Genomic DNA, 8,609 nt, shown 5'->3' with positions numbered 1-8,609 from the left:
GCAATGGTAGAGAATCTTTGACTAATTCATTAATAATAACTAGAAGTCCTACAAAACATCAAATCTCCATAACCGATGTAGGTCTATTGCAACCCCTTACTAGCTTAATCTTTGTTGGAGCTACCCGAATACCCTCCTTGGACTCCGCATGCCCCAAAAATGCCAAAGAATCAAGCCACAACTCGCACTTAAATAACGTGGGATAAAGTTTTTCTTCCTTCAATATATAAAATACAATTCGAAAGGTTGATCATGATCTTCCTCAGCCATAAAGTACACCGAGATGTCATCAATGAATAATACCACAAAGGAATCTAGATGTGGTCGGAACACCTTGTTCATCAACTCCATGGTAGTTGCAAAGGCTATAGTAAAAATAGATGACATCCCAAGAAGATCATACTAAGCATAACGAGTCCTAAAAGTTATCTTGAAGATATGTGATTCCCAAACTTTTTGTTGATAATCGATCTCAAATCAATCATAGAAAATAAAGATGCACTCTGAAGCTGATTAATGAGTGATAGATTTGTCCATTTATCTCAATAGTTATTGTACTCAATGCCTTATTTTTTCCTTTTTCTGATAAAGTATTGATTATTTTCACATATGAAGGACATTAAACGAGGGAATGACTAATGCTTGGAAAAATAGACAAAACTACAAAAAGATATGCAAAGAGAACATTGTTGATCCCCTCACATGAAGAGTGCATAGCTAATAAATTATGACCTCGCCCAAATTGATAGTTCATAGGACCTTTTTCTACCAAACAAGGTCATAGAACTTCAGTATAAAAGGTTATGTGCCAACTAAGAACAAGGGTCTTGATGCATATGACCCAAAGGGATGTTGTCTAGTGAAAAATAACAAAGCTCAAAAGGTGAACGAAGTTGGTATTCAATGATACCACGATGATTAAAGTCTAATTCAATGGATTTCACTAGCTGAGGTTTAAACACAAGAAGCCTAGAGCATCAGAAGACGAGTTGAGAAGTGTAAGACGTTTTGCCGAGTAGGTTTGGTGAATTGAACTAATGTTGCCAAGTCAGGTGCATGATGGATTCTTGGGCCAGATTTTGGGAAAGTATATAAAGCCTATGGGAAACAATTTTTGATGGAGTTCATTTATAAAGTTTTTGTGCTACATTTTTAAGGAAAAAGAATTGAGAATACTTTACCTTTGAAGAAAATTTTTCAAACTCGTAGGGTCTTACAATTTGGATTTTGAATTTGATAAATTGAAGTTGAATCCCAAGTAGATTTACTCTTAATTGTTGATTTCGTGTAATCTATGAATGCTTTCATGTAAAATATAATTTCTTCACTTTTTGTGATGGGTGGCGGGGTAAAACCTCAAGATCTATGGGTGCTCAAATCGAGTTTGGTGTTGATTAAATATAGTGGTATTGTTCTATGCTTTGTTTTGTTTCTGTTCATGCATAAATTTTACCTAATTCTCATGTGGTTAACTTATGGGTTAAGGTTGAAAACTTCATTCCTACTTCCAATCTCCGGCTGATGCTCAAAAATTTTAATTTGAGCAAGTAATTAATTTAACATAAGAAATTTACGTTTTATTTATGTAGCTTGCTTGAAATAGGGGTTATGGGTCACATCTTCTTGCCCTATTCTTTAAAGAGAGAATATATTAAGGTATTGGATTGTTTAGGACTATCATATAGATAAGACCGAAAAGAGGTTTCATGCATAGATTGTTTGAGTTGAAATATACTTAGCGCCAATGAAAATGATTTTCCTGTTTATGAATTTTCATCACTATAGAGCAACACAATCACTCCCATGTGACATCGATTTCCGATTCCCGCACCCCTATATTGGTTGTTAGCTTTTGATTTATTTGATACTTTAGTTTAATTGTGATAATTTATAAATACAACTTTATACAAAATTGGTGATATAATCCACCCAATCTTACTATTGCAAATAAAATAATTTAATGTACAGTTTCTTGATAAGTAGTTTCGTACGATATACCATTCCCTGTAAAATTCAACCCCGACTGTTCATTGGATTTCTTACTGACTATGATCGCTCACACTTTAATTTGGTTTGGAAGGTGATGTAAGTCTTATCACTGATCAAAGAAATAATCAATTTGAGGAAGAAGATACTTGTTCTTCACTGTCACTTTGTTTAAGCATCTATAATTAATACACATCTGCACGGATCCATCCTTGTTCCACACAAACAACACAAGAACACCCCATTGAGAAATACAAGGGTGAATAGACCCCTTACTCAACAAATAAAGTTCCTTTAATTCCTTCAACTCACCTAGAGCCATACAATAAGGAGAAATAAAGATTTACTTGCTTCTCGGATCCAAGTCAATGGAAAAATTAATATCCCTATATGAAGGAAAATCTGTAGGAATCACATAGAAAAACTCTAGAACCACGGGCACATAATTCATTGGAGTTAACTCAACACTAGTATCCTTATTGAAGGTCAAGAGGAGGAACACCCTCTATCAATTAATCTCGAATGTATAATGAACGAAATAACCTTAATGGGGTATGAACGACTAGCACTCGTCCACTCAATCTTCAAGAAATCAGTAGAGCTAAAGTCATAGATTTAGCATAAGAATAAAAAATACCATGGTACCAAAAAATCCAATTCATAACTACGATAATGTTAAAGTTTACCGTTTCCAAGATGATTCAAATCTACCAAGGTATCATACAAAGCTAAGAAACAGCAAAGGATCGATACACTTGATCCACTATTAAAGATTCTCCTAGTGGTGTGGAAACAAGAATCGACACATGCAATTGTTTTTGTGAACCGAACGAACTAAAATATCCACCTAGACCAAAACCATAGGATCCTTAGGTTGACTTCCCACCCTCAGTTAGTTGTTGGCTTATACGCATGAACTGGACCATGATGCTAAAAAGAACTACTACCTCTATGTGAACCACATTATCTATACGATGCACCAAAAAATGACCAGAAGAACGCGCCTTTTTGTCTACCCAAACTCCTTTAAGACTATCAGTTCTGCCTCATTGGTGGTGCTAATAATGTACTAGCACTATACCAAAAGAGACCTTTAATGGAATTTAATTTTTCTTTAAGCGGTAATAGTTATATATACAAATACATATACTGACATGTGATTAAATGTCATTGGATCCGATGTTGCTAAAGTCCTTAGTGATATTTGTATTGGGTTCCGGTAAAGACAATAATTATTACTGCTAAAAGTAATTACTTTTAGCGGCTTTTACTATTGTCGTTAAAGCTATTTTAGAAACAATCATATTTATGGCATTTGCTGTCGCTGGCAAAGATAATAATTGATACTCAAGAAATAATTGTAATGACTTCAAACTGATCATAAATTCACCTAGATTCAAATATTTAACCATATTTTATAATATCAAAAACAAAATTCACAAGAGAAATAAGTTCAAAGGTAGTAAGTAGAATTACCAAACTCAAAACAATGTCATTCACTTAAAATAAGAACAAAAAATCTAAATACATTCAAATTCTTATCTTATAGCGGTAAAAGAAAATATGAATTATCAAAATACAAAAAATGCGTTCAACAATGAAGAAAAAAAGGCAATTAAGCCGGTGTTTGTTCCCTAATGCAAAATGTCACAGCTTGCTGGATCAATGTGTCATTCCTCAAACAAGCTCACTATTTAAATGAGTATATCACTGTACACACATAGCTTTAGAGGTTAGATGATAAAAATTGACATACATATACGATATCTTACTCACTATATAATATCCTAATTATCTATACACTCATTCATGAGATGCTTCAGTGCTGTTGTTGCTATTTCTATAGCAGATTGAGGAATAATATGATTAAAGCCAATGAGTTGATCAATAATCATGATATAAGGATACACATAAAGGAATTCAGTAGCACACCACATAGCAAATTATGACTTTGAAAATCAGCAAACAACAATATAAATTGTAGCAGGTTATCATGCCAAAAGATTTCTTAACATACATAAATCATAACTACCGGCCATTAGAATTACAACTCACAGGGAAAGGGAAGATCAACAAGGAAGAATCACAATCTAAGAGTCCCAATTACTTACAATTGACAGCGCAATTGTAGTTTTCTCATGTAAGTTGTGGAAGCGTTTTCATAGTATCAAAATGAGTAGGCCTTAGAAAATCAAACAAAACTCATAGGCTAAAATATTGCACACTTAAAAACATGATTTTGCAGAGATTACCACAAGCCTAGTGTTACCTAGAAGGACTATGATCTGACATACCAAAGCAATAGCCTCAAAATTCATTATAACAAGGAGATTGATTTGGAGGAATACATACTAACATAATCCCAATGTTCTACCTCCCAGAAACGTGGCCTATAACAAATGCAAAAAGGAGGGAGATATTTAGTATATCTGTAATAGTGGAAAATAAGAGAGGCTTCCACGTCTCACTACAATATTATCAAAAGAGACTTTAAGATAACACATTAAAACAATAACAAAAATAAATAGTGCTGGCTTGAGACAAGTAACATAAATTTGGCTAGAAAATAAATAAATTGTAGTAGCTTTAAAATAGTTGATATACACTCACCTATTGGAGGAATTTGAAGTTTCAGTCAGTAACGATTTCTATACCATCAACTACACCTCTTACCCAACCATTGTTTTCAGCTTCTAAACAACGAATGTTTTCCAAGATAGTTAAATCAATTGTGTCACACTGCATTGATGAGTCAAATCGTTTACTATTTTCTTATCCCATAACAAAAATGTCTCATGATTTAAAGCAAAGTAATTAGGTCATTTAAGATTGCTCAAATGACCATTAAAACTCAAAGCGATGTCGAATGGACGAGAATGGTGCATCAGCAAAGGGATAAGACACATCATATATAATGATGGGAAGGCTTGCATTCCTTGCAAAATGACACGATCTAGTAAATTGGATTAAGAATGTGGTATTACAGTATGTCATAGTTATCAAACACTTCCGAAAAGAAGCCAATAAAGTCAACAAGCACCAGCCAAAAACTGGAAAATTCCTCAGACTATCATGAACATCCAGAGTTGCCTCACATATAATTAGAGATCTTTCGATTCTTAACACTACATAAGAGATAAGACTATCCTTCCTATAGTGTAAATATTATTGTTTCTAAACAAAATCCCACCCAACATACCCTTAAAGAGAAGGGAAAAACAGGCAAGACACAAGGGTACACCACAAGACAATTACTCACATTCTCATTCCCATATTTTCCTCCTAGTTTGTCAAATTGATTTTCCACAAATTCTATTAAGCTGGAAATTTTTTCCTTAGAAAGAATTGGTGGGATTTAACATAACTTCAAATGAAACGAGGCTTTTAGAGCTCAAATATATCGCAGCCATCGTGATATTCAGAAATTTGAGAATGAAGTAAGAATTGACTAAGAGAAATTGGTTATCTGAGGGTAAAACTACCTAAAGCAAACTAATCATTAGAAGACCAAAAAAGTAGCTATACACGGAGGAAATGATCATCTTTAAATTGGATTTCCCAATCACTTACTAGTAAAACAAGAAGAAACTCGTAGATGTTTAGTCTCAGGGAGTAAGATTTCATCAGTTTATTTATTGGTGAAGCAAAGCAGTGAGAAGCTCTAGGAAGAAGATAAATATAGACCAAGATAGAACAAGATCGCGGAAGAACACTACTCAAAATAACCTGAAATTCACTACCAAAATCAACAGTTTCAGAGATATAAAAAGGAATTAATCCATTTGGCAGTAGGCAAACAGATTTTAAGCAAAAGTCTTAAGACTCCTACTAGTTTTACTTCATAAAATTAAAACCAAACTGGTCCATTAGAAAACAAAGAGATGCATATTGTTTGGACATGAAAACAGTCTCCAAACAGTGACTGATTTACATTTTCAAACATATTTGAGTTGAAATGAAAAGCAACTAATGATATCAAACGTTTAAATGCTCTCAATTATGCGGAAAATAAAGCAAAAAAAACTTCAAAATTAAGCTAGTTCCTTCCATGATACCAATATTTAAATGTATACAACTAAACATATCAATAAGCTTAAACAATATTTAGATAAAAGGGACAGGGAATTACACTTTAGCAAAATAGAATGTATGAAATGAAACTAAGAATAGAGTACCCAAAAGTGGAATACTAACAAACAACAGGAACCAAATATGAGCTGAAAAAATTTAAATAAACAAAAAAAGAGAAGTAAGATACATGTCATTTAACCAGTAACCTACATGTGAGTAAATAAAAATAACTAAATTACTTAAACCGAACACAGAGCAAAATCAAAACTTTAAAGAGATAGTGAAAACAGATTACCTGGTTATGGGTCGCGAACTTGAGACGACGAATTGAAATGAACTATTTCACCACCACATGAAAAGAACTCTGACGAAAGTGTTGAATATTGATTGAAAAGTGATTAGAAGTTCCTATTTAGAAGGCAGAGTAACACATTGTTAGGATTCCTAGTTTTTTCAAAGTCTTTTGTTAGTTGCTAGTAAATTGGTGGGTAAGGTTATGGTTTAGTGGGTCTTGTAGTTGAGCCTTAATTCCTATTTGAAGTGTCTTATATATTTTCTTTATAAATATCAAAAATATAACGTGTCTCATGGTAATGTCAATCTTCTCCATGATGTGCAATGTGTTCCTTGTTTGGCCCATAACTTGTTGAGTGTTGGGCAACTGATGAATCGTGGATATTCTATTTTGTTTGATGACAATTCCTGTAGTATTAAAAAAATTCAGGACACAAAATTATTGCCATTCAAATAACTTAAAGTTAGAATGTTTTCTCTTCAATTATCTAATGTTCAATGTTTTGCCTTAGTCACCAAAGGCAATACGGAAGACAATTTGTAACATTTGTGGTATGGTCACTTGAATTTAAAGGGGTTACAATTATTAGGTCATACAAATATGGTTCTTGGTTTGCCTAGAATTGAAGCTCTTGAATTTTGTGAAGGATGTGTTTATGGGAAGTAAAATCAAGTCATTTCCTTTAGGTAAGTCTTGGAGACCATCTGTTTGTCTTGAATTGGTGCATGTTGATCTATGTGGTCCAATGAGCGTTGTTTCCTTAGGTGGAAGTCGATATCTTTTTATTTTTACAGATGATCATAGTCGAATGAGTTGGTATACTTCTTGAAATTCAAATAAAAAACATTTGAGAACTTAAAGAAATATAAGTCTTTTGTTGAAAGGCAAATAGGTTGTAGAATTAAGACTCTTCGAACAGATAGAGGTGGTAAATTTATATCAAATGAATTCAACACCTATTGCGAGGAAAATAGTTTTCACATAGACATCACAACACCGTATACTCCAGAGCAGAACGGTGTTGTCGAACGTAAGAATTGGATAGTTGTTGAAATGGGTAGGATCATGATGCAAGCTAGAGGTGTATAAAAATATTTATGGGCCGAAACTGTGTACATGCTAAGCATTTCACTCACCAAGGTTGTTCTTAATCAAGCACCATACGAAGGATGGAGAGGTAACAAGCCCAAGGTAAGCCATTTACGTGTCTTTGGATGTATAGCTTATTCTTTGATGAATTCCCATGATAGATATAGGCTTAATGAAAATCAAAGAAATATATCTTTGTTGGATATAGAAACCCAATCCAAATCTTATAGGTTATATAATATGCTGAGTGGAAAAATTGTGATCAGTAGAAATGTTATGTTTAATGAAGATGCTAGCTGGAACATTGATTTTGAGAATATTAGTTAAAATACTAAATGTCGCCTCAGATGAAGCTTTTGAGAAAGAACCTACAATAGTTTTTGTTCCAGGGAACACATCCAGCTCTTCTCCAACAAGTAGCAGTCGTGCTACTCATCAGTCAAGAACCTCTGCTCCAGCAAGTGATCATAGCTTGACCCGCCTAGGAAGTGGCAGCAGTTCTTCTTCAAGTGATTCTTTCAGTGAGACTCCACCAGCAAAATTCAAATCGTTAAGGGAGATTTATGGAAATTGTTCTTCTGCTTTGTCTGTTACTGAGTCCTATTATTTCAAAGAAGTTGTAGACAATAAAGCATGGGAAAATGCAATGATATAAGAGATGCAAGAAATTGAGCAGAATCAAACATGGAAATTGGTAAATCTACCGGAAAGAAAGAAACCCACTAGACTCAAATGGGTGTTCAAAATCAAGTGTCATGCAGATGGGAGCATACAACGATACAAATTAAGGATTCTAGCTAAAATATATGCACAACATGAAGGTATTGATTATGATGAGACATTTACACCTGTCTCTCACTTTCAAATGTTGAGAATACTCATATCTTTGGCTACTTAACTGAGTTGTACCTTTTATCAATTTGACGTTAAATCTGCATTCTTAAATAGGGATTTGTAAGGGGATGTTTATGGCTCCCAATATAAGGCTTTTGGTGTTAGTGGCAATGAGAGCAAAGTATACAAGCTCAAGAAGTCTCTTTATGAGCTAAAACAAAAGCCACGGGCATGGTACAACCAGGGTCGTCTCAACAAGTTTAGGGGCCTAAATGAATTTCAGAAAAAGACCCTATTATTTTTAGTTGACAATCATCTTATGAATAATTATAAC

At 33.7% G+C, this 8,609-nt stretch overlaps 1 long non-coding RNA gene across 1 annotated transcript; it reads right to left on the bottom strand.

Moving 5' to 3' along the window:
• Positions 1-3,462: 3,462 nt before the first annotated feature.
• On the bottom strand, positions 3,463-6,560 carry LOC109119772 (uncharacterized). The gene is made up of 2 exons (XR_002027194.3): positions 6,353-6,560; positions 3,463-3,696 (listed from the first exon to the last, which is right to left on the bottom strand). It is a non-coding gene; the product is annotated as an uncharacterized lncRNA (long non-coding RNA).
• Positions 6,561-8,609: the final 2,049 nt, after the last annotated feature.

Source organism: Solanum lycopersicum, chromosome 3 (assembly GCF_036512215.1).
Source record: "Solanum lycopersicum chromosome 3, SLM_r2.1".
NCBI classification, from domain to species: Eukaryota; Viridiplantae; Streptophyta; class Magnoliopsida; order Solanales; family Solanaceae; genus Solanum; species Solanum lycopersicum.
This window is presented reverse-complemented; position numbering and strand designations above follow the sequence as displayed.